The following is a 27,584-nucleotide window of genomic DNA, read 5'->3' on the forward strand; positions in this document are numbered from 1 at the left end:
TTGGGCTCATGAGAGGAGTAGAAAAACATCAAAAATTTCAGTCCTGCACGATTCTACCAAGAAATGTGTGTTCATTCAAACCGCTGGTTTTTGATATTTTGGGCCCTATTGAATAATGAATGTTTTGAATTTTCTCCAAAAGTAAAGTAGTTGCAAACTCATCCTTTTAGAAACTTGTTTGGGCTGTTGAGAGGAGCAAAAACCATCAAAAATTTCAATCCTGCATGATTCCACCAAGAAATTTGATTCTTCATTCAAAACCTGATTTTTGCTATTGGGCTCTATTGAATAATGAATGTTTTGAATTTTCTCCAAAAGTAAAGTAGTTGCAAACTCATGCTTTTAGAGACTTGTTTGGGCTCATGAGAGGAGTAGAAAAACATCAAAAATTTCAATCCTGCATGATTCTACCAAGAAATGTGATTCTTCATTCAAAACGCTGGTTTTTGTTATTGGGCTCTATTGAATAATGAATGTTTTGAATTTTCTCCAAAAGTAAAGTAGTTGCAAACTCATCCTTTTAGAGTCTTGTTTGGGCTCATGAGAGGAGTAGAAAAACATTAAAAATTTCAGTCCTGCACGATTCTACCAAGAAATGTGAGTGTTCATTCAAACCGCTGGTTTTTGATATTTTGGGCCCTATTGAATAATGAATGTTTTGAATTTTCTCCAAAAGTAAAGTAGTTGCAAACTCATCCTTTTAGAAACTTGTTTGGGCTGTTGAGAGGAGTAAAAAACCATCAAAAATTTCAATCCTGCATGATTCTACCAAGAAATGTGATTCTTCATTCAAAACCTGATTTTTGCTATTGGGCTCTATTGAATAATGAATGTTTTGATTTTTCTCCAAAAGTAAAGTAGTTGCAAACTCATGCTTTTAGAGACTTGTTTGGGCTCATGAGAGGAGTAGAAAAACATCAAAAATTTCAGTCCTGCATGATTCTACCAAGAAATGTGTGTTCATTCAAACCGCTGGTTTTTGATAGTTTGGGCCCTATTGAATAATGAATGTTTTGAATTTTCTCCAAAAGTAAAGTAGTTGCAAACCCATCCTTTTAGAAACTTGTTTGGGCTGTTGAGAGGAGTAAAAAACCATCAAAAATTTCAATCCTGCATGATTCTTACCAAGAAATGTTATTCTTCATTCAAAACGCTGGTTTTTGCTATTGAGCTCTATTGAATAATGAATGTTTTGAATTTTCTCCAAAAGTAAAGTAGTTGCAAACTCATCCTTTTTTTATTTAAATGTTTTTTATTAAGTTTTTTGAATTTTTTAACAGGAAGGAAAGAAAGTGGGAAAGGATTAGGTGAGGAAAGGATACTCCCTGTATTTACAGGGAGACCCCCAAATTGGGGGATAGACAGGTAAACAAACATAAAATACCATAATTACATCATACGTACAAAATAAAGCTGTAGATGCATGTAGTTACATCATACGTACAAAAATAAAAGCTGTCATATGTACAAAATTAAAAACTGTAGTTGCATGCTACCTGTCCCGTCCGTAACCACTAGGTGGTCTAGGACCTGTTTGGGGGCTTTACCCCCCCGTCCTCAACCACACGAGGTGGCTCTAGGACCGATTGGGGTAAAAAAAAAGTTCAAACAAGCTACAAAGCAAAATCTGCTTAGTCTACATGAATATACCTAAACAAAAAAGAAAACCTAGCACTAGAAACGTAGTTTAGACCATGTAAGGGGAAAGTTCAGCTTTATTCTCAAATCTGCTCGTGGAATATAAAACTCAGATCACAATTATATCTGACATATATGTGAAAAGCTTTGAAAGGTCCCAGTAGCCCAGGTTTCATGATAATAAAATCCAATCTAGATCCCAAGCTCAGGAATGATGAATCAGAGGTCTTGCACAGATGAATGTAAATTTTTGGGAAGACGATTATTAGAAGTAAATCCAGCATCTCTAAGGAAGTCTATACCTTCCCGCGGAGACAGAATATGAATTATGTTTGAAGCATATCTCACGATTAATGTAGAATTTTGGGACCAATTATAGTCAATACTAGCCCGGCGAAGCTCAGTTGTTATTTGTAAAAATGACCTACGTTTTTCTATAGTGTTTTTGCACAGATCCTTAAAAAAAAACTAAGTTTCTATAGGGAGACGAAAGAAAACTAGAATTTTTTGTTAAACTAAGAAGGGAGTTTCTGATCCAGTTAGGATAAAATGAGACAATAACATCTCTAGTTAAGTCAGACGGTAGGGAGGAAGGTCTACGAATTCTAAATATTTTTTCAATTAGATTTTTACCTTTAGTTTCCGGAAATAAGTAAGACATCATTGAGGAAACATACTCCCTCAATCTAGTTGGTTGAACTGACTCGGGAATACCCCTGATTTTTACATTATTTTTCCTCTTCAAATCCTCAAAATTGGACAACGAACATCTGAATGAGGCAATCTCCTTCTGTATATCCCTCAAAGAATCCGAGAGCTCGAGAAATTTTGGTGCTTCAATAGAGGAGGAGAATTCAGATTGTTTAAACGTAGATTTTACTGTAGAGAGGGAAATATCAGGTGTAGTGTTAGGTTTTATTACATTCTCGCTAACTATAATTGAAAAGATACTCTTCATAAGTTGCTTAATCGAGTTTCCTAATATTTTAATTTTGTCTATTCCCGGGTCTCCAACACTGCTAATCCCCAGATCATTCAACGAAATTAAAAAGGTTTTGCATGATTTAATCAGAAAATCTTCAACGGGGAAACTCCCAGGAACCAATATATTATGTAGCGAGAATGGATCATTAAATACCTCCTTAACATCAATCTCTGTCTTTTCTTGAGCTATATCAGTTTTATCATCTTGAGAAGGATTATTATCACCAGATTCTCCATTACTGATAGAGCTCTCAGACATGAAGGAACTTATCGAAGATGCCTCATCCGTGTCGTTTATATCAACTGAATCAATCAGATCGTTCTCTGAATTCCCGAGAGAGGCCACCTCCTCCCCAGAGGCCTCCGAGTCCGCACTCTCTAATTCCTCCCCACCTTCAGACGATGGTTCTGACTTATTATAATTTAGTCCCGACTGGTGATCAGAAGAATCCTCCCTATTTGTGTATAAAGCGAGAAGGAAATTTTCAATTCGGGCAAGCAAAACACTTGACTCTTCCTTCACAGACTGGAGAATGTTATCCAGCCCAAACTCTTCCCCTCCAAAGGCATCGTTAGTTGGTTTTTCATAAAAGCTATTTTTTTGTAGCCCCTCATCAATACCAGAGTCTAAAAATTGCCTGTCTCCTAGATTTTTTTGAAATCCCATATTAAAATCTATCCCACAGGATGACTGAGCTCCCACATAGCATGATAATCCCATCTCCCCATTAAATAGTTGTTTAGGTGTGTTTACTGGTATAAATTCCGCTGCATCATGTCGCAAAACACTATTGAGATATTTTATAGAAGGTGTTAATGGTACAACAGATGTGCATAATGATAAGTCTATAGTAGGTTTAAATAGTGGTAATGTTGGTTTTTCAGCTCCGCTACAACTCTCCTGTAATCCAGCCACAACTCCAGACACACTTTCCCAATTTTCCCTCTGATTATTATTAACCGTGACCTGGGTTGCATTGTGCCCAGTAGACCCTGCCGCCAGCACTTTATATGAAAAGGATATATCAGATTGTCCACACTGTTGCGATGCATTAATCATCTCCCCGCCACCTCTCCGCCTCAGCGCCTCCTCCGTTACTTCTTCCAAATTATAAGGACCCACCACTGATTGTGCTGTGTGGTTCTCCGAGTCCAACATAGGTGTAAGGGCCTCAGCACCATTGTATTTTAATGGCCGCGCGGCTGCAGTATCTGCCGTTGTCGGCTGATCAAAGATCTCCCCCTGAAACCAATAGCGGTTTGATCTTAGGAGCCCCCAGCACCCATGTATGAGCCACTGACCGGGCCCCTGACTGCTTATTAATGTCCCCAAATCGGCCGTAGAGAGGCGACTCACCAGTACCGCTTATCGGGGAGAGAGGGGAATTCCCGCCGCCATTTCTCCCATGCCGCACGGCCGCGGCTTTCACCACGGTCTCCCCACCTTGATCTTTCAAAGTGGGGGTTACTTCCAGTGCCGAGGACCTCACCGCCGACGTCGCCGTAAGTCCGCATGAGTATCCTGATACAGAAGATCCCTCGGAGGGCGGCGCTGATCCCAGCAGCGATGACGCAGCATTTCCACCGTCGCTCCTTCTCTGCTGCCGCGTGGCTTCAACCATCACCGCGGTCACCCCGCTTTGATCTTGTGAAGCGGGGACCGCTCCAGCTGTCGAGGATTGTGCTGCCATAGTCTCCACACGTTCATTTTGGCTTCCAGATGAAGAGGATCTATCTGAAGCTGTCCCAACATGTTCCATCTGCGATGCTGCAAAGACTCCACCGCCGCTTCTTCTCTGCCACCGGGAAGCTCCAACATTCTGCACGGTCTGCCGAACTCCTCCTAAAACAGCGTCAGCCAGTGTCGGGGTCTCTCTGCATCCAAAGGAGTTCACTGTTGAGATCTGATCTACTCTCTGGGTCTCACAGGCTCCTTGTTTTCTCCTCCCGCTGCGTTGATCACTCACATGGCTGGGTTGTTTACATCCAGCGTGGAGGCTTGGGCCCGATAGGCTCCCCAGGATTCTTGGACCTGTTGGACGGTCTCTTCTTACAGGAACCATTCTTTTTTTCTTGCTGCACCTCTTAGGCATCTTCTTATAATCGATTACTTCCAAAAGACCTCCGCAATCTTCACACGAATCACCGGCCTCCTTTCCAGCCTCTCTCTTTCTCCCCGATGCCGCTCCTGAAGTCCCCGTCGAGTTGTTAGCGCTCCTCACCTCTTCCGACCCTTTGAGTATGCTGTCGTCGCCGATTATTCCTTCTTGTTCCTTCAGTTAAATAAGTCCGTGATGTCAGCGTCGGCTCCTTTCATCTGGCGCCGTTCACCTTCCACCGGATTTCCCGTCCTCTTCTCTTCCGCTGTTTACCGGTCCTTTTAGAAACTTGTTTGGGAATTTCTTTAAGACAGAAGATGCTGTCAATCAACAGCCACAATTCCAACCGCGGCTCCTATCGCCAACAAATCCTCTTATGTTCAAAGTCTCGGAGTCTTTGCTGTTCCTCGAAGATCCGGCAAAGCGTGACAGAAGATTCAACTCCAAATGCAGCGTATTCCAAGCACAGTCAACAACGGGTTATCCACAAAAGATGGCCGCTGCTAATCCACTACCACGGCTCCTCACCGTTACTGAAGATCTCCAGCAGCCTCCGGACAACAATCCTCCGTCCTGCAATTGTATCTCCAGACCAGCTAATAGGGATGAAAAGTAGGAGACAGCCTCCAGCCACAGTCCCAGCCCTGTGGATTATGAAAAGGGACCAGGCCTCACCATTGTTTCCAGCCGCGGAGTGTAAAACGCTGAGTCATGCAGCAAGCCTGGAGGCCCCGGATTACCCGACGCTGAAGGCCGGTTTCATACACTCTTCCAATTTGATGAAATCAGGCTTAAGAGATGTCTTCTTAATCCCCAGACGATGAAGAATCCTTAGGGAAAGCTTTTAGGATGTTGAAGTTCTTAGAAAGTTGCTTTTTTTAGTCGCTTTTGCAGAAGGCTGCAGGAGCTCTAAGCCAGACGTCTTACTCCATCTAGCTCCAGACCACGCCCCCCGCAAACTCATCCTTTTAGAGTCTTGTTTGGGCTCATGAGAGGAGTAGAAAAACATCAAAAATTTCAGTCCTGCACGATTCTACCAAGAAATGTGAGTGTTCATTCAAACCGCTGGTTTTTGATATTTTGGGACCGATTGAATAATGAATGTTTTGAATTTTCTCCAAAAGTAAAGTAGTTGCAAACTCATCCTTTTAGAAACTTGTTTGGGCTGTTGAGAGGAGTAAAAAAACATCAAAAAATTCAATCCTGCATGATTCTACCAAGAAATGTGATTCTTCATTCAAAACCTGATTTTTGCTATTGGGTTCTATTGAATAATGAATGTTTTGAATTTTCTCCAAAAGTAAAGTAGTTGCAAACTCATCCTTTTAGAGACTTGTTTGGGCTCATGAGAGGAGTAGAAAAACATCAAAAATTTCAGTCCTGCACGATTCTACCAAGAAATGTGTGCTCATTCAAACCGCTGGTTTTTGATATTTTGGGCCCTATTGAATAATGAATGTTTTGAATTTTCTCCAAAAGTAAAGTAGTTGCAAACTCATCCTTTTAGAAACTTGTTTGGGCTGTTGAGAGGAGTAAAAAACCATCAAAAATTTCAATCCTGCATGATTCTACCAAGAAATGTGATTCTTCATTCAAAACGCTGGTTTTTGCTATTGGGCTCTATTGAATAATGAATGTTTTGAATTTTCTCCAAAAGTAAAGTAGTTGCAAACTCATCCTTTTAGAGTCTTGTTTGGGCTCATGTGAGGAGTAGAAAAACATCAAAAATTTCAGTCCTGCACGATTCTACCAAGAAATGTGAGTGTTCATTCAAACCGCTGGTTTTTGATATTTTGGGCCCGATTGAATAATGAATGTTTTGAATTTTCTCCAAAAGTAAAGTAGTTGCAAACTCAACCTTTTAGAAACTTGTTTGGGCTGTTGAGAGGAGTAAAAAACCATCAAAAAATTCAATCCTGCATGATTCTACCAAGAAATGTGATTCTTCATTCAAAACCTGATTTTTGCTATTGGGTTCTATTGAATAATGAATGTTTTGAATTTTCTCCAAAAGTAAAGTAGTTGCAAACTCATCCTTATAGAAACTTGTTTGGGCTCATGAGAGGAGTAGAAAAACATCAAAAATTTCAGTCCTGCACGATTCTACCAAGAAATGTGTGTTCATTCAAACCGCTGGTTTTTGATATTTTGGGCCCTATTGAATAATGAATGTTTTGAATTTTCTCCAAAAGTAAAGTAGTTGCAAACTCATCCTTTTAGAAACTTGTTTGGGCTGTTGAGAGGAGTAAAAAACCATCAAAAATTTCAATCCTGCATGATTCTACCAAGAAATGTGATTCTTCATTCAAAACCTGATTTTTGCTATTGGGTTCTATTGAATAATGAATGTTTTGAATTTTCTCCAAAAGTAAAGTAGTTGCAAACTCATCCTTTTAGAGACTTGTTTGGGCTCATGAGAGGAGTAGAAAAACATCAAAAATTTCAGTCCTGCACGATTCTACCAAGAAATGTGTGTTCATTCAAACCGCTGTTTTTTGATATTTTGGGCCCTATTGAATAATGAATGTTTTGAATTTTCTCCAAAAGTAAAGTAGTTGCAAACTCATCTTTTTAGAAACTTGTTTGGGCTGTTGAGAGGAGTAAAAAACCATCAAAAATTTCAATCCTGCATGATTCTACCAAGAAATGTGATTCTTCATTCAAAACCTGATTTTTGCTATTGGGCTCTATTGAATAATGAATGTTTTGAATTTTCTCCAAAAGTAAAGTAGTTGCAAACTCATGCTTTTAGAGACTTGTTTGGGCTCATGAGAGGAGTAGAAAAACATCAAAAATTTCAGTCCTGCCACCAAGAAATGTGTGTTCATTCAAACCGCTGGTTTTTGATAGTTTGGGCCCTATTGAATAATGAATGTTTGAATTTTTTCCAAAAGTAAAGTAGTTGCAAACTCATCCTTTTAGAAACTTGTTTGGGCTGTTGACAGGAGTAAAAAACCATAAAAAATTTCAATCCTGCATGATTTTACCAAGAAATGTGATTCTTCATTCAAAACGCTGGTTTTTGCTATTGGGCTCTATTGAATAATGAATGTTTTGAATTTTCTCCAAAAGTAAAGTAGTTGCAAACTCATCCTTTTAGAGTCTTGTTTGGGCTCATGAGAGGAGTAGAAAAACATCAAAAATTTCAGTCCTGCACGATTCTACTAAGAAATGTGTGTTCATTCAAACCGCTGGTTTTTGATATTTTGGGCCCTATTGAATAATGAATGTTTTGAATTTTCTCCAAAAGTAAAGTAGTTGCAAACTCATCCTTTTAGAAACTTGTTTGGGCTGTTGAGAGGAGTAAAAAACCATCAAAAATTTCAATCCTGCATGATTCTACAAAGAAATGTGATTCTTCATTCAAAACCTGATTTTTGCTACTGGGCTCTATTGAATAATGAATGTTTTGAATTTTCTCCAAAAGTAAAGTAGTTGCAAACTCATGCTTTTAGAGACTTGTTTGGGCTCATGAGAGGAGTAGAAAAATATCAAAAATTTCAGTCCTGCACGATTCTACCAAGAAATGTGAGTGTTCATTCAAACCGCTGGTTTTTGATATTTTGGGACCGATTGAATAATGAATGTTTTGAATTTTCTCCAAAAGTAAAGTAGTTTCAAACTCATCCTTTTAGAAACTTGTTTGGGCTGTTGAGAGGAGTAAAAAACCATCAAAAAATTCAATCCTGCATGATTCTACCAAGAAATGTGATTCTTCATTCAAAACCTGATTTTTGCTATTGGGTTCTATTGAATAATGAATGTTTTGAATTTTCTCCAAAAGTAAAGTAGTAGCAAACTCATCCTTTTAGAGACTTGTTTGGGCTCATGAGAGGAGTAGAAAAACATCAAAAATTTCAGTCCTGCACGATTCTACCAAGAAATGTGTGTTCATTCAAACCGCTGGTTTTTGATATTTTGGGCCCTATTGAATAATGAATGTTTTGAATTTTCTCCAAAAGTAAAGTAGTTGCAAACTCATCCTTTTAGAAACTTGTTTGGGCTGTTGAGAGGAGTAAAAAACCATCAAAAATTTCAATCCTGCATGATTCTACCAAGAAATGTGATTCTTCATTCAAAACCTGATTTTTGCTATTGGGTTCTATTGAATAATGAATGTTTTGAATTTTCTACAAAAGTAAAGTACTTGCAAACTCATCCCTTTAGAGACTTGTTTGGGCTCATGAGAGGAGTAGAAAAACATCAAAAATTTCAGTCCTGCACGATTATACCAAGAAATGTGTGTTCATTCAAACCGCTGTTTTTTGATATTTTGGGCCCTATTGAATAATGAATGTTTTGAATTTTCTCCAAAAGTAAAGTAGTTGCAAACTCATCTTTTTAGAAACTTGTTTGGGCTGTTGAGAGGAGTAAAAAACCATCAAAAATTAAAATCCTGCATGATTCTTACCAAGAAATGTGATTCTTCATTCAAAACACTGGTTTTTGCTATTGGGCTCTATTGAATAATGAATGTTTTGAATTTTCTCCAAAAGTAAAGTAGTTGCAAACTCATCCTTTTAGAAACTTGTTTGGGCTGTTGAGAGGAGTAAAAAACCATCAAAAATTTCAATCCTGCATGATTCTACCAAGAAATGTGATTCTTCATTCAAAACCTGATTTTTGCTATTGGGCTCTATTGAATAATGAATGTTTTGAATTTTCTCCAAAAGTAAAGTAGTTGCAAACTCATGCTTTTAGAGACTTGTTTGGGCTCATGAGAGGAGTAGAAAAACATCAAAAATTTCAGTCCTGCATGATTCTACCAAGAAATGTGTGTTCATTCAAACCGCTGGTTTTTGATATTTTGGGCCCTATTGAATAATGAATGTTTTGAATTTTCTCCAAAAGTAAAGTAGTTGCAAACTCATCCTTTTAGAAACTTGTTTGGGCTCATGAGAGGAGTAGAAAAACATCAAAAATTTCAGTCCTGCATGATTCTACCAAGAAATGTGTGTTCATTGAAACCGCTGGTTTTTGATAGTTTGGGCCCTATTGAATAATGAATGTTTTGAATTTTCTCCAAAAGTAAAGTAGTTGCAAACTCATCCTTTTAGAATTTGTTTTGGCTGTTGAGAGGAGTAAAAAACCATCAAAAATTTCAATCCTGCATGATTCTACCAAGAAATGTGATTCTTCATTCAAAACCTGATTTTTGCTATTGGGCTCTATTGAATAATGAATGTTTTGAATTTTCTCCAAAAGTAAAGTAGTTGCAAACTCATGCTTTTAGAGACTTGTTTGGGCTCATGAGAGGAGTAGAAAAACATCAAAAATTTCAGTCCTGCATGATTCTACCAAGAAATGTGTGTTCATTGACACCGCTGGTTTTTGATAGTTTGGGCCCTATTGAATAATGAATGTTTTGAATTTTCTCGTAAAGTAGTTGCAAACTCATCCTTTTAGAGACTTGTTTGGGCTCATGAGAGGAGTAGAAAAACATAAAAAATTTCAGTCCTGCATGATTCTACCAAGAAATGTGTGTTCATTCAAACCGCTGTTTTTTTATATTTTGGGCCCTATTGAATAATGAATGTTTTGAATTTTCTCCAAAAGTAAAGTAGTTGCAAACTCATCCTTTTAGAAACTTGTTTGGGCTGTTGAGAGAAGTAAAAAACCATCAAAAATTTCAATCCTGCATGATTCTACCAAGAAATGTGATTCTTCATTCAAAACCTGATTTTTGCTATTGGGCTCTATTGAATAATGAATGTTTTGAATTTTCTCCAAAAGTAAAGTAGTTGCAAACTCATGCTTTTAGAGACTTGTTTGGGCTCATGAGAGGAGTAGAAAAACATCAAAAATTTCAGTCCTGCATGATTCTACCAAGAAATGTGTGTTCATTCAAACCGCTGGTTTTTGATATTTTGGGCCCTATTGAATAATGAATGTTTTGAATTTTCTCCAAAAGTAAAGTAGTTGCAAACTCATCCTTTTAGAAACTTGTTTGGGCTGTTGAGAGGAGTAAAAAACCATCAAAAATTTCAATCCTGCATGATTCTACCAAGAAATGTGATTCTTCATTCAAAACCTGATTTTTGCTATTGGGCTCTATTGAATAATGAATGTTTTGAATTTTCTGCAAAAGTAAAGTAGTTGCAAACTCATGCTTTTAGAAACTTGTTTGGGCTCATGAGAGCAGTAGAAAAACATCAAAAATTTCAGTCCTGCATGATTCTACCAAGAAATGTGTGTTCATTGAAACCGCTGGTTTTTGATAGTTTGGGCCCTATTGAATAATGAATGTTTTGAATTTTCTCCAAAAGTAAAGTAGTTGCAAACTCATCCTTTTAGAAACTTGTTTGGGCTGTTGAGAGGAGTAAAAAACCATCAAAAATTTCAATCCTGCATGATTCTACCAAGAAATGTGATTCTTCATTCAAAACCTGATTTTTGCTATTGGGCTCTATTGAATAATGAATGTTTTGAATTTTCTCCAAAAGTAAAGTAGTTGCAAACTCATGCTTTTAGAGACTTGTTTGGGCTCATGAGAGGAGTAGAAAAACATCAAAAATTTCAGTCCTGCATGATTCTACCAAGAAATGTGTGTTCATTCAAACCGCTGGTTTTTGATAGTTTGGGCCCTATTGAATAATGAATGTTTGAATTTTCTCCAAAAGTAAAGTAGTTGCAAACTCATCCTTTTAGAAACTTGTTTGGGCTGTTGACAGGAGTAAAAAACCATAAAAATTTCAATCCTGCATGATTCTACCAAGAAATGTGATTCTTCATTCAAAACCTGATTTTTGCTATTGGGTTCTATTGAATAATGAATGTTTTGAATTTTCTCCAAAAGTAAAGTAGTTGCAAACTCATACTTTTAGAGACTTGTTTGGGCTCATGAGAGGAGTAGAAAAACACCAAAAATTTCAGTCCTGCACGATTCTACCAAGAAATGTGTGTTCATTCAAACCGCTGGTTTTTGATATTTTGGGCCCTGTTGAATAATGAATGTTTTGAATTTTCTCCAAAAGTAAAGTAGTTGCAAACTCATCCTTTTAGAAACTTGTTTGGGCTGTTGAGAGGAGTAAAAAACCATCAAAAATTTCAATCCTGCATGATTTTACCAAGAAATGTGATTCTTCATTCAAAACGCTGGTTTTTGCTATTGGTCTCTATTGAATAATGAATGTTTTGAATTTTCTCCAAAAGTAAAGTAGTTGCAAACTCATCCTTTTAGAGTCTTGCTTGGGCTCATGAGAGGAGTAGAAAAACATCAAAAATTTCAGTCCTGCACGATTCTACCAAGAAATGTGTGTTCATTCAAACCGCTGGTTTTTGATATTTTGGGCCCTATTGAATAATGAATGTTTTGAATTTTCTCCAAAAGTAAAGTAGTTGCAAACTCATCCTTTTAGAAACTTGTTTGGGCTGTTGAGAGGAGTAAAAAACCATCAAAAATTTCAATCCTGCATGATTCTACCAAGAAATGTGATTCTTCATTCAAAACCTGATTTTTGCTATTGGTCTCTATTGAATAATGAATGTTTTGAATTTTCTCCAAATGTAAAGTATTTGCAAACTCATGCTTTTAGAGACTTGTTTGGGCTCATGAGAGGAGTAGAAAAACATCAAAAATTTCAGTCCTGCACGATTCTACCAAGAAATGTGTGTTCATTCAAACCGCTGGTTTTTGATATTTTGGGCCCTATTGAATAATGAATGTTTTGAATTTTCTCCAAAAGTAAAGTAGTTGCAAACTCATCCTTTTAGAAACTTGTTTGGGCTGTTGAGATGAGTAAAAAACCATCAAAAATTTCAATCCTGCATGATTCTTACCAAGAAATGTTATTCTTCATTCAAAACGCTGATTTTTGCTATTGAGATCTATTGAATAATGAATGTTTTGAATTTTCTCCAAAAGTAAAGTAGTTGCAAACTCATCCTTTTAGAGTCTTGTTTGGGCTCATGAGAGGAGTAGAAAAACATCATAAATTTCAGTCCTGCACGATTCTACCAAGAAATGTGAGTGTTCATTCAAACCGCTGGTTTTTGATATTGTGGGCCCGATTGAATAATGAATGTTTTGAATTTTCTCCAAAAGTAAAGTAGTTGCAAACTCATCCTTTTAGAAACTTGTTTGGGCTGTTGAGCAGAGTAAAAAACCATCAAAAAATTCAATCCTGCATGATTCTACCAAGAAATGTGATTCTTCATTCAAAACCTGATTTTTGCTATTGGGTTCTATTGAATAATGAATGTTTTGAATTTTCTCCAAAAGAAAAGTAGTTGCAAACTCATCCTTTTAGAGACTTGTTTGGGCTCATGAGAGGAGTAGAAAAACATCAAAAATTTCAGTCCTGCACGATTCTACCAAGAAATGTGTGTTCATTCAAACCGCTGGTTTTTGATATTTTGGGCCCTATTGAATAATGAATGTTTTGAATTTTCTCCAAAAGTAAAGTAGTTGCAAACTCATCCTTTTAGAAACTTGTTTGGGCTGTTGAGAGGAGTAAAAAACCATCAAAAATTTAAATCCTGCATGATTCTACCAAGAAATTTGATTCTTCATTCAAAACCTGATTTTTGCTATTGGGTTCTATTGAATAATGAATGTTTTGAATTTTCTCCAAAAGTAAAGTAGTTGCAAACTCATCCTTTTAGAGACTTGTTTGGGCTCATGAGAGGAGTAGAAAAACATCAAAAATTTCAGTCCTGCACGATTCTACCAAGAAATGTGAGTGTTCAATCAAACCGCTGGTTTTTGATATTGTGGGCCCGATTGAATAATGAATGTTTTGAATTTTCTCCAAAAGTAAAGTAGTTGCAAACTCATCCTTTTAGAAACTTGTTTGGGCTGTTGAGAGGAGTAAAAAACCATCAAAAAATTTAATCCTGCATGATTCTACCAAGAAATGTGATTCTTCATTCAAAACCTGATTTTTGCTATTGGGTTCTATTGAATAATGAATGTTTTGAATTTTCTCCAAAAGTAAAGTAGTTGCAAACTCATCCTTTTAGAGACTTGTTTGGGCTCATGAGAGGAGTAGAAAAACATCAAAAATTTCAGTCCTGCACGATTCTACCAAGAAATGTGTGTTCATTCAAACCGCTGTTTTTTGATATTTTGGGCCCTATTGAATAATGAATGTTTTGAATTTTCTCCAAAAGTAAAGTAGTTGCAAACTCATCTTTTTAGAAACTTGTTTGGGCTGTTGAGAGGAGTAAAAAACCATCAAAAATTTCAATCCTGCATGATTCTACCAAGAAATGTGATTCTTCATTCAAAACCTGATTTTTGCTATTGGGCTCTATTGAATAATGAATGTTTTGAATTTTCTCCAAAAGTAAAGTAGTTGCAAACTCATGCTTTTAGAGACTTGTTTGGGCTCATGAGAGGAGTAGAAAAACATCAAAAATTTCAGTCCTGCATGATACTACCAAGAAATGTGTGTTCATTGAAACCGCTGGTTTTTGATAGTTTGGGCCCTATTGAATAATGAATGTTTTGAATTTTCTCCAAAAGTAAAGTACTTGCAAACTCATCCTTTTAGAAACTTGTTTGGGCTGTTGAGAGGAGTAAAAAACCATCAAAAATTTCAATCCTGCATGATTCTACCAAGAAATGTGATTCTTCATTCAAAACGCTGGTTTTTGCTATTGGGCTCTATTGAATAATGAATGTTTTGAATTTTCTCCAAAAGTAAAGTAGTTGCAAACTCATCCTTTTAGATACTTGTTTGGGCTCATGAGAGGAGTAGAAAAACATCAAAAATTTCAGTCCTGCACGATTCTACCAACAAATGTGAGTGTTCATTCAAACCGCTGGTTTTTGATATTTTTGGCCCTATTGAATAATGAATGTTTTGAATTTTCTCCAAAAGTAAAGTAGTTGCAAGCTCATTCTTTTAGAAACTTGTTTGGGCTGTTGAGAGATGTAAAAAACCATCAAAAATTTCAATCCTGCATGATTCTACCAAGAAATGTGATTCTTCATTCAAAACCTGATTTTTGCTATTGGTCTCTATTGAATAATGAATGTTTTGAATTTTCTCCAAAAGTAAAGTAGTTGCAAACTCATGCTTTTGGAGACTTGTTTGGGCTCATGAGAGGAGTAGAAAAACATCAAAAATTTCAGTCCTGCATGATTCTACCAAGAAATGTGTGTTCATTGAAACCGCTGGTTTTTGATAGTTTGGGCCCTATTGAATAATGAATGTTTTGAATTTTCTCCAAAAGTAAAGTAGTTGCAAACTCATCCTTTTAGAACCTTGTTTGGGCTGTTGAGAGGAGTAAAAAACCATCAAAAATTTCAATCCTGCATGATTCTACCAAGAAATATGATTCTTCATTCAAAACCTGATTTTTGCTATTGGGTTCTATTGAATAATGAATGTTTTGAATTTTCTCGAAAAGTAAAGTAGTTGCAAACTCATCCTTTTAGAGTCTTGTTTGGGCTCATGAGAGGAGTAGAAAAACATCAAAAATTTCAGTCCTGCACGATTCTACCAAGAAATGTGTGTTCATTCAAACCTCTGGTCTTTCATATTTTGGGCCCTATTGAATAATGAATGTTTTGAATTTTCTCCAAAAGTAAAGTAGTTGCAAACTCATCCTTTTAGAAACTTGTTTGGGCTGTTGAGAGGAGTAAAAAAACCATCAAAAATTTCAATCCTGCATGATTCTACCAAGAAATGTGATTCTTCATTCAAAACGCTGGTTTTTGCTATTGGGCTCTATTGAATAATGAATGTTTTGAATTTTCTCCAAAAAAGTAAAGTAGTTGCAAACTCATCCTTTTAGAGACTTGTTTGGGCTCATGAGAGGAGTAGAAAAACATCAAAAATTTCAGTCCTGCACGATTCTACCAAGAAATGTGTGTTCATTCAAACCGCTGATTTTTGATATTTTGGGCCCTATTGAATAATGAATGTTTTGAATTTTCTCCAAAAGTAAAGTAGTTGCAAACTCATCCTTTTTGAAACTTGTTTGGGCTGTTGAGAGGAGTAAAAAACCATCAAAAATTTCAATCCTGCATGATTCTACCAAGAAACGGGATTCTTCATTCAAAACCTGATTTTTGCTATTGGGCTCTATTGAATAATGAATGTTTTGAATTTTTTCCAAAAGTAAAGTAGTTGCAAACTCATGCTTTTAGAGACTTGTTTGGGCTCATGAGAGGAGTAGAAAAACATTAAAAATTTCAGTCCTGCATGATTCTACCAAGAAATGTGATTCTTCATTCAAACCGCTGGTTTTTGATATTTTGGGCCCTATTGAATAATGAATGTTTTGAATTTTCTCCAAAAGTAAAGTAGTTCCAAACTCATCCTTTCAGAGAAACTTGTTTGGGCTGTTGAGAGGAGTAAAAAACCAACAAAAATTTAAATCCTGCATGATTCTACCAAGAAATGTGATTCTTCATTCAAAACCTGATTTTTGCTATTGGGTTCTATTGAATAATGAATGTTTTGAATTTTCTCCAAAAGTAAAGTAGTTGCAAACTCATCCTTTTAGAGTCTTGTTTGGGCTCATGAGAGGAGTAGAAAAACATCAAAAATTTCAGTCCTGCACTATTCTTCCAAGAAATGTGTGTTCATTCAAACCGCTGGTCTTTCATATTTTGGGCCCTATTGAATAATGAATGTTTTGAATTTTCTCCAAAAGTAAAGTAGTTGCAAACTCATCCTTTTAGAAACTTGTTTGGGCTCTTGAGAGGAGTAGAAAAGCATCAAAAATTTCAATCCTGCACGATTCTACCAAGAACTGTGATTGTTCATTCAAAACGCTGCTTTTTGCTATTAGACCCTATTGAATAATGAATGTTTTGAATTTTCTCCAAAAGTAAAGTAGTTGCAAACTCGTCCTTCTAGAGTCTTGTTTGAGCTCATGAGAGGAGTAGAAAAACATCAAAAATTTCAATCTTGCACGATTCTACCAAGAAGTGTGAGTGTTCATTCAAACGGCTGCTTTTTGCTATTGCGCCCAATTGAATAATGAACGTTTTTAATTTTCTCCAAAAGTAAAGTAGTTGCAAACTCATCTTTTAGAGACTTATTTGGGCTCTTGAGAGGAGTAGAAAAGCATCAAAAATTTCAATTCTGCACGATTCTATCAAGAACTGTGATTGTTCTTACAAAACGCTGATTTTTGCTATTAGACCCTATTGAATAATGAATGATTTGAATTTTCTCCAAAAGTAAAGTAGTTGCAAACTCATCCTTTTAGAGACTTGTTTGGGCTCATGAGAGGAAGAGAAAAAGCATCGAATATTTCAATGCTGGACGATTCTTCCAAGAAATGTGAGTGTTCATTCAAACCACTGCTTTTTGCTATTGGTCCTTATTGAATAATGAATGTTTTGAATTTTCTCCCAAAGTAAAGTAATTGCATATTCATCCTTCTAGAATCTTGTATGGGCTCATGAGAGGAGTAGAAAAAAGTCAAAAATTTCAATCCTGCATGATTCTACCAAGAAATGTGAGTGTTCATTCAATCCGCTGCTTTTTGCTATTGGGCCCTATTGAATGTATTGAATTTTCTCCAAAAGTTAAGTAGTTGCAAACTCATCCTTTTAGAAACTTGCTTGGGCTGTTGAGAGGAGTAGAAAGCATCAAAAATTTCAATCCTGAATGATTCTACCAAGAAATGTGAGTGTTCATTCAAACCGCTGCTTTTTGCTATTGGGCCCTATTGAATAATGAATGTTTTGAATCATCTCCAAAAGTTAAGTAGTTGCAAACTCATCCTTTTAGAAACTTGTTTGGGCTGTTCAGAGGAGTAAAAAAGCATCAAAAATTTCAATCCTGAACGATTCTACCAAGAGATGTGAGTGTTCATTCAAACAGCTGCTTTTTGCTATTGGGCCGTATTGAATGAATGTTCTGAATTTTCTGCAAAAGTAAAGTAGTTGCAAACTCATCCTTCTACAGTCTTGTTTGGGCTCATAAGAGGAGTAGAAAAGAATCAAAATTTCAATCCTGCACGATTCTACCAAGAAAAGTGATTTTTCATTCAAAACGCTGCTTTTTGCTATTGGGCTTTATTGAATAATGAATGTTTTGAATTTTCTCCAAAAGTAAAGTAGTTGCAGGCTCCTCCTTTTAGTGACTTGTTTGGGCTCATGAGAGGAGTAGAAAAGAATCAAAATTCCAATCCTGCACGATACTACCAAGAAATGTGAGTGTTCATTCAGACCGCTGCTTTTTGCTATTGGGCCCTATTGAATAATGAATGTTTTGAATTTTCTCAAAAAGTAAAGTAGTTGCAAACTCATCCTTGTAGAAACTTGTTTGGGCTGTTGAGAGGAGTAGAAAAACATCAAAAATTTAAATCCTGCACGATTCTACCAAGAAATGTGATTGTTCATTCAAAACGCTGCTTTTAGCTATTGGGCCCTATTGAATAATGAATGTTTTGAATTTTCTCCAAAAGTAAAGTAGTTGCAAGATCCTCCTTTTAGAGTCTTGTTTGGGCTCATGAGAGGAGTAGAAAACCATCAAAAATTTCAATCCTAAACAATTCTACCAAGAAATGTGAGTGTTCATTCAAACCGCTGCTTTTCGCTATTGGGCCCTATTGAATAATGAATGTTTTTAATTTTCTCCAAAAGTAAAGTAGTTGCAAACTCATCCTTCTACAGTCTTGTTTGGGCTCATAAGAGGAGTAGAAAAACGTTAAGAATTTGAATCCAGCATAATTCTACCAAGAAATGTGAGTGTTCATTCAAACCGCTGCTTTTTGCTATTGTCCCTATTGAGTAATGAATGTTTTGAATATTCTCCAAAAGTTAAGGAGTTGAAAACTCATCCTTTTAGAAACTTGTTTGGGCTGTTGAGAGGAGCAGAAAAACATCAAAAATTTCAATCCTGATTCTACCAAGAAATGTGAGTATTCATTCAAAACGCTGGTTTTTGTTATTGAGCCCTATTGAATAATAAATGTTTTGAATTTTCTCCACAAGTAAAGTAGTTGCAAGCTCATCCTTTTAGAGTCTTGTTTGGGCTCATGAGAGGAGTAGAAAAACATCAAAACTTTCAATCCTGAACGACTATACCAAGAGATGTGAGTGTTCATTCAAACCGCTGCTTTTTGCTATTGTCCTTATTGAATAATGAATGTTTTGTATTTTCTCCAAAAGTTAAGGAGTTGCAAACTCATCCTCTGAGAAACGTGTTTGGGCTGTTGAGAGGAGAAGAAAAACATCAAAAATTTCAATCCTGCACGATTCTACCAAGAAATGTGAGTGTTCATTCAATCCGCTGCTTTTTGCTATTGGGCCCTATTGAATGTATTGAATTTTCTCCAAAAGTTAAGTAGTTGCAAACTCATCCTTTTAGAAACTTGCTTGGGCTGTTGAGAGGAGTAGAAAACATCAAAAATTTCAATCCTGAATGATTCTACCAAGAAATGTGAGTGTTCATTCAAACCGCTGCTTTTTGTTATTGGGCCCTATTGAATAATGAATGTTTTGAATTATCTCCAAAAGTTAAGTAGTTGCAAACTCATCCTTCTACAGTCTTGTTTGGGCTCATAAGAGGAGTAGAAAAGAATCAAAATTTCAATCATGCACGATTCTACCAAGAAAAATGATTTTTCATTCAAAACGCTGCTTTTTGCTATTGGGCTTTATTGAATAATGAATGTTTTGAATTTTCTCCAAAAGTAAAGTAGTTGCAAGCTCCTCCTTTTAGTGACTTGTTTGGGCTCATGAGAGGAGTAGAAAAGCATCAAAATTTCAATCCTGTGCAATTCTAGCAAGAACTGTGATTGTTCTTACAAAACGCTGATTTTTGCTATTAGACCCTATTGAATAATGAATGTTTTGATTTTTCTCCAAAAGTAAAGTAGTTGCAAACTAATCCTTCTAGACTCTTGCTTGGGCTCATGAGAGGAGTAGAAATACGTCAAAAATTTCAATCCTGCACGATTCTACCAAGAAATGTGAGTGTTCATTCAAACCGCTGCTTTTTGCTATTGGGCCCTATTGAATAACGAATGTTTGAATTTTCTCCAAAAGTAAAGTAGTTGCAGATTCATCCTTCTAGAGTCTTGTTTGGGCTCATGAGAGGAGTAGAAAAACGTCAAAAATTCCAATCCTGCACCATTCTACCAAGAAATGTGAGTGTTCATTCAAACCGCTGCTTTTTGCTGTTGGGCCCTATTGAATAATGAATGTTTTGAATTGTCTCCAAAAGTAAAGGAGTTGCAAACTCATCCTTCTAGACTCTTGCTTGGGCTCATGAGAGGAGTAGAAATACGCCAAAAATTTCAATCCTGCACGATTCTACCAAGAAATGTGAGTGTTCATTCAAACTAATGCTTTTTGCTATTGGGCCCTATTGAATAACGAATGTTTGAATTTTCTCCAAAAGTAAAGTAGTTGCAGATTCATCCTTCTAGAGTCTTGTTTGGACTCATGAGAGGAGTAGAAAAACGTCAAAAATTCCAATCCTGCACCATTCTACCAAGAAATGTGAGTGTTCATTCAAACCGCTGCTTTTTGCTGTTGGGCCCTATTGAATAATGAATGTTTTGAATTGTCTCCAAAAGTAAAGGAGTTGCCAACTCATTCTTTTAGAGTCTTGTTTGGGCTCATGAGTGGAGTAGAAAAACGTTAAAAATTTCAATCCTGCACGATTCTACCAAGAAATGTGAGTTTTCATTCAAACCGCTGCTTTTTGCTATTTGTCCCTATTGTATAATGAATGTTTTGAATTTTCTCCACAAGTAAAGTAGTTGCAAGCTCATCCTTTTAGAATCTTGTTTGGGCTCATGAGAGGAGTATAAAAACATCAAAACTTTCAATCCTGAACGACTATACCAAGAGATGTGAGTGTTCATTCAAACCGCTGCTTTTTGCTATTGTCCCTAATGAATAATGAATGTTTTGAATTTTCTCCAAAAGTTAAGGAGTTTTAAACTCATCCTTTGAGAAACTTGTTTGGGCTGTTGAGAGGAGTAGAAAAACATCAAAAATTTCAATCCTGCACGATTCTACCAAGAAATGTGAGTATTCATTCAAAACGCTGGTTTTTGTTATTGAGCCCTATTGAATAATTAATGTTTTGAATTTTCTGCAAAAGTAAAGTAGTTGCAAACTCATCCTTTTAGAGACTTGTTTGGGCTCTTGATAGGAGTAGAAAAGCATCAAAAATTTCAATTCTGCACGATTCTACCAAGAACTGTGATTGTTCTTACAAAACGCTGATTTTTGCTATTAGACCCTATTGAATAATGAATGATTTGAATTTTCTCCAAAAGTAAAGTAGTTGCAAACTTATCCTTTTAGAAACTTGTTTGGGCTCATGAGAGGAAGAGAAAAACATCAAAAATTTCAATCCTGCACGATTCTTCCAAGAAATGTGAGTGTTCATTCAAACCGCCGCTTTTCGCTATTGGTCCTTATTGAATAATGAATGTTTTGAATTTTCTCCAAAAGTAAAGTAATTGCATATTCATCCTTCTAGAATCTTGTATGGGCTCATGAGAGGAGTAGAAAAAAGTCAAAAATTTCAATCCTGCACGATTCTACCAAGAAATGTGAGTGTTCATTCAATCCGCTGCTTTTTGCTATTGGGCCCTATTGAATGTATTGAATTTTCTCCAAAAGTTAAGTAGTTGAAAACTCATCCTTTTAGAAACTTGCTTGGGCTGTTGAGAGGAGTAGAAAACATCAAAAATTTCAATCCTGAATGATTCTACCAAGAAATGTGAGTGTTCATTCAAACCGCTGCTTTTTGCTATTGGGCCCTATTGAATAATGAATGTTTTGAATTATCTCCAAAAGTTAAGTAGTTGCAAACTCATCCTTTTAGAAACTTGTTTGGGCTGTTCAGAGGAGTAAAAAAGCATCAAAAATTTCAATCCTGAACGATTCTACCAAGAGATGTGAGTGTTCATTCAAACAGCTGCTTTTTGCTATTGGGCCCTATTGAATAATGAATGTTTTGAATTTTCTCCAAAAGTAAAGTAGTTGCAAACTCAACCTTCTAGAGTCTTGTTTGGGCTCATGAGAGGAGTAGAAAAACATCATGAATTTTCATCCTGCATGATTCTACCAAGAAATGTGAGTGTTCATTCAAACCTCTGCTTTTTGCTATTGACCCTTATTAAATAATGAATGTTTTGAATTTTCTCCAAAAGTAAAGTAGTTGCAAACTCATCTTTTTAGAGACTTGTTGGGGCTCATGAGAGGAGTAGAAAAAAGTCAAAAATTCCAATCCTGCACCATTCTACCAAGAAATGTGAGTGTTCATTCAAACCGCTGCTTTTTGCTATTGGGCCCTATTGAATAATGAATGTTTGAATTTTCTCCAAAAGTAAAGTAGTTGCAAACTCATCCTTTTAGAAACTTGTTTGGGCTGTTCAGAGGAGTAGAAAAACATCAAAAATTTCAATCCTGCACGATTCTACCAAGAAATGTGATTGTTCTTTCAAAACGCTGCTTTTTCCTATTAGACCCTATTGAATAATGAATGTTTTGAATTTTCTCCAAAAGTAAAGTAGTTGCAAACTCATCCTTCTAGAGTCTTGTTTGGGATCATGAGTGGAGTAGAAAAACATCAAAAATTTCAATCTTGCACGATTCTACCAAGAAATGTGAGTGTTCATTCAAACCGCTGCTTTTTGCTGTTGGGCCCTATTGAATAATGAATGTTTGAATTTTCTCCAAAAGTAAAGTAGTTGCAGATTCATCCTTCTAGAGTCTTGTTTGGGCTCATGAGAGGAGTAGAAAAACATCAAAAATTCCAATCCTGCACCATTCTACCAAGAAATGTGAGTGTTCATTCAAATCGCTGCTGTTTGCTATTGGGCCCTATTGAATAATGAATGTTTTGAATTTTCTTCAAAAGTAAAGGAGTTGCAAACTCATCCTTCTAGAGTCTTGTTTGGGCTCATGAGAGGAGTAGAAAAACGTCAAAAATTCCAATCCTGCACCATTCTACCAAGAAATGTGAGTGTTCATTCAACACGCTGCTTTTTGCTGTTGGGCCCTATTGAATGTATTGTTTTTTCTCCAAAAGTAAAGTAGTTGCAAACTCATCCTTTGGGAAACTTGTTTAGGCTGTTGAGAGGAGTAGAAAACATCAAAAATTTCAATCCTGCACGATTCTACCTAGAAATGTGAGTGGTCATTCAAACCGCTGGTTTTTGCTAGTGGGCGCTATTGAATAATGAATGTTTTGAATTTTCTTAAAAAGTAAAAATTGTTGCAAACTCATCCTTTTAGAAACTTGTTTGGGCTGTTGAGAGGAGTAGAAAAACATCAAAAATTTCAATCCTGCACCATTCTACCAAGAAATGTGATTGTTCATTCAAAACGCTGCTTTTTGCTATTGGGATTTGTTGAATAATGAATGTTTTGAATTTTCTCCAAAAGTAAAGTAGTTGCAAGCTCCTCCTTTTAGAGTCTTGTTTGGGCTCATGAGAGGAGTAGAAAAGCATCAAAAATTTCAATCCTAAACAATGCTACCAAGAAATGTGAGTGTTCATTCAAACCGCTGCTTTTCGCTATTGGGCCCTATTGAATAATGAATGTTTTTAATTTTCTCCAAAAGTAAAGTAGTTGCAAACTCATCCTTCTACAGTCTTGTTTGGGCTCATAAGAGGAGTAGAAAAGCATCAAAAATTTCAATTCTGCACGATTCTACCAAGAACTGTGATTGTTCTTACAAAACGCTGATTTTTGCTATTAGAACCTATTGAAAAATGAATGATTTGAATTTTCTCCAAAAGTAAAGTAGTTGCAAACTCATCCTTTTAGAGACTTGTTGGGGCTCATGAGAGGAGTAGAGAAACGTCAAAAATTCCAATCCTGCACCATTCTACCAAGAAATGTGAGTGTTCATTCAAACCACTGCTTTTTGCTATTGGGCCCTATTGAATAATGAATGTTTGAATTTTCTCCAAAAGTAAAGTAGTTGCAAACTCATCCTTCTAGAGTCTTGTTTGGGCTCATGAGAGGAGTAGAAAAACATCAAAAATCTCAATCTTGCACGATTCTACCAAGAAATGTGAGTGTTCATTCAAACCGCTGCTTTTTGCTATTGGGCCCTATTGAATAATGAATGTTTGAATTTTCTCCAAAAGTAAAGTAGTTGCAGATTCATCCTTCTAGAGTCTTGTTTGGGCTCATGAGAGGAGTAGAAAAATGTCAAAAATTGCAATCCTGCACCATTCTACTAAGAAATGTGAGTGTTCATTCAAATCGCTGCTTTTTGCTATTGGGCCCTATTGAATAATGAATGTTTTGAATTTTCTCCAAAAGTAAAGGAGTTGCAAACTCATTCTTCTAGAGTCTTGTTTGGGCTCATGAGAGGGGTAGAAAAACATCAAAAATTTCAATCCTGCATAATTCTACCAAGAAATGTGAGTGTTCATTCAAACCGCTGCTTTTTGCTATTGGCCCTTAATGAATAATGAATGTTTTGAATTTTCTCAAAAAGTAAAGTAGTTGCAAACTCATCCTTTTAGAAACTTGTTTGGGCTGATCAGAGGAGTAAAAAAGCATCAAAAATTTCAATCCTGAACGATTCTACCAAGAAATGTGAGTGTTCATTCAAACTGCTGCTTTTTTCTATTGAGCCCTATTGAATAATGAACGTTTTCAATTTTCTCCAAAAGTAAAGTAGTTGCAAATTCATCCTTTTAGAAACTTGTTTGGGCTGTTGAGAGGAGTAGAAAAACATCAAAAATTTCAATCCTGCACGATTCTACCAAGAAATGTGATTGTTCATTCAAAACGCAGCTTTTTCCTATTAGACCCTATTGAATAATGAATGTTTTGAATTTTCTCCAAAAGTAAAGAAGCTGCAAACTCATCCTTCTAGAGTCTTGTTTGGGCTCATGAGAGGAGTAGAAAAACATCAAAAATTTCAATCTTGCACAATTCTACCAAGAAATGTGAGTGTTCATTCAAACTGCTGCTTTTTGCTATTGGGACCTATTGAATAATGAACGTTTTGAATTTTCTCCAAAAGTTAAGTAGTTGCAAACTCATCCTTTTAAAAACTTGTTTGGGCTGTTGAGAGGTGTAGAAAAACATTAAAAATTTCAATCCTGCTCGATTCTACCAAGAAATGTGAGCGTTCATTCAAACCGCTGCTTTTTGCTATTGGGCCCTTTTGAATAATGAATGTTTGAATTTTCTCCAAAAGTAGAGTAGTTGCAAATTCATCCTTCTAGATTCTTGTTTGGGCTCATGAGAGGAGTAGAAAAACATCAAAAATTTTCAACCTGCATGATTCTACCAAGAAATGTGAGTGTTCATTCAAACCTCTTCTTTTTGCTATTGGCCCTTATTGAATAATGAATGTTTTGAATTTTCTCCAAAAGTAAAGTAGTTGCAAACTCATCCTTTTAGAGACTTGTTGGGGCTCATGAGAGGAGCAGAAAAACGTCAAAAATTCCAATTCTGCACCATTCTACCAAGAAATGTGAGTGTTCATTCAAACCACTGCTTTTTGCTATTGGGCCCTATTGAATAATGAATGTTTGAATTTTCTCCAAAAGTAAAGTAGTTGCAAACTCATCCTTCTAGAAACTTGTTTGCGCTGTTCAGAGGAGTAGAAAAACATCAAAAATTTCAATCCTGCACGATTCTACCAAGAAATGTGATTGTTCATTCAAAACGCTGCTTTTTCCTATTAGACCCTATTGAATAATGAATGTTTTGAATTTTCTCCAAAATTAAAGTAGTTGCAAACTCATCCTTCTAGAGTCTTGTTTGGGCTCATGAGAGGAGTAGAAAAACATCAAAAATCTCAATCTTGCACGATTCTACCAATAAATGTGAGTGTTCATTCAAACCGCTGCTTTTTGCTATTGGGCCCTATTGAATAATGAATGTTTTGAATTTTCTCCAAAAGTATAGTAGTTGCAGATTCATCCTTCTAGAGTCTTGTGTGGGCTCATGAGAGGAGTAGAAAAATGTCAAAAATTGCAATCCTGCACCATTCTACCAAGAAATGTGAGTGTTCATTCAAACCGCTACTTTTTGCTATTGGGCCCTATTGAATAATGAATGTTTTGAATTTTCTCCACAAGTAAAGTAGTTGCACGCTCATCCTTTTAGAGTCTTGTTTGGGCTCATGAGAGGAGAAGAAAAACATCAAAACTTTCAATCCTGAACGACTATACCAAGAGATGTGAGTGTTCATTCAAACCGCTGCTTTTTGCTATTGGGCCCTATTGAATAATGAATGTTTTGAATTTTCTGCAAAAGTAAAGTAGTTGCAAACTCATCCTTTTAGAGACTTGTTTGGGCTCTTGAGAGGAGTAGAAAAGCATCAAAAATTTCAATTCTGCACGATTCTACCAAGAACTGTGATTGTTCTTACAAAACGCTGATTTTTGCTATTAGAACCTATTGAAAAATGAATGATTTGAATTTTCTCCAAAAGTAAAGTAGTTGCAAACTCATCCTTTTAGAAACTTGTTTGGGCTGTTGAGAGGTGTAGAAAAACATTAAAAATTTCAATCCTGCTCGATTCTACCAAGAAATGTGAGCGTTCATTCAAACCGCTGCTTTTTGCTATTGGGCCCTTTTGAATAATGAATGTTTGAATTTTCTCCAAAAGTAAAGTAGTTGCAAATTCATCCTTCTAGATTCTTGTTTGGGCTCATGAGAGGAGTAGAAAAACATCAAAAATTTTCAACCTGCATGATTCTACCAAGAAATGTGAGTGTTCATTCAAACCTCTGCTTTTTGCTATTGGCCCTTATTGAATAATGAATGTTTTGAATTTTCTCCAAAAGTAAAGTAGTTGCAAACTCATCCTTTTAGAGACTTGTTGGGGCTCATGAGAGGAGCAGAAAAACGTCAAAAATTCCAATTCTGCACCATTCTACCAAGAAATGTGAGTGTTCATTCAAACCACTGCTTTTTGCTATTGGGCCCTATTGAATAATGAATGTTTGAATTTTCTCCAAAAGTAAAGTAGTTGCAAACTCATCCTTCTAGAAACTTGTTTGCGCTGTTCAGAGGAGTAGAAAAACATCAAAAATTTCAATCCTGCACGATTCTACCAAGAAATGTGATTCTTCATTCAAAACGCTGCTTTTTCCTATTAGACCCTATTGAATAATGAATGTTTTGAATTTTCTCCAAAATTAAAGTAGTTGCAAACTCATCCTTCTAGAGTCTTGTTTGGGCTCATGAGAAGAGTAGAAAAACATCAAAAATCTCAATCTTGCACGATTCTACCAATAAATGTGAGTGTTCATTCAAACCGCTGCTTTTTGCTATTGGGCCCTATTGAATAATGAATGTTTGAATTTTCTCCAAAAGTAAAGTAGTTGCAGATTCATCCTTCTAGAGTCTTGTTTGGGCTCATGAGAGGAGTAGAAAAATGTCAAAAATTGCAATCCTGCACCATTCTACCAAGAAATGTGAGTGTTAATTCAAATCGCTGCTTTTTGCTATTGGGCCCTATTGAATAATGAATGTTTTGAATTTTCTCCAAAAGTAAAGGAGTTGCAAACTCATCCTTCTAGAGTCTTGTTTGGGCTCATAAGAGGAGTAGAAAAACATCAAAAATTTCAATCCTGCATGATTCTACCAAGAAATGTGAGTGTTCATTCAAACCGCTGCTTTTTGCTATTGGCCCTTAATGAATAATGAATGTTTTCAATTTTCTCAAAAAGTAAAGTAGTTGCAGACTCATCCTTTTAGAAACTTGTTTGGGCTGTTCAGAGGAGTAAAAAAGCATCAAAAATTTCAATCCTGAACGATTCTACCAAGAAATGTGAGTGTTCATTCAAACTGCTGCTTTTTTCTATTGAGCCCTATTGAATAATGAACGTTTTCAATTTTCTCCAAAAGTAAAGTAGTTGCAAACTCATCCTTTTAGAAACTTGTTTGGGCTGTTGAGAGGAGTAGAAAAACATCAAAAATTTCAATCCTGCACGATTCTACCAAGA

This window comes from Dendrobates tinctorius, unplaced genomic scaffold (assembly GCF_039654945.1).
Source record: "Dendrobates tinctorius isolate UK_male_01 unplaced genomic scaffold, ASM3965494v1 ptg000037l, whole genome shotgun sequence".
NCBI lineage: Eukaryota > Metazoa > Chordata > Amphibia > Anura > Dendrobatidae > Dendrobates > Dendrobates tinctorius.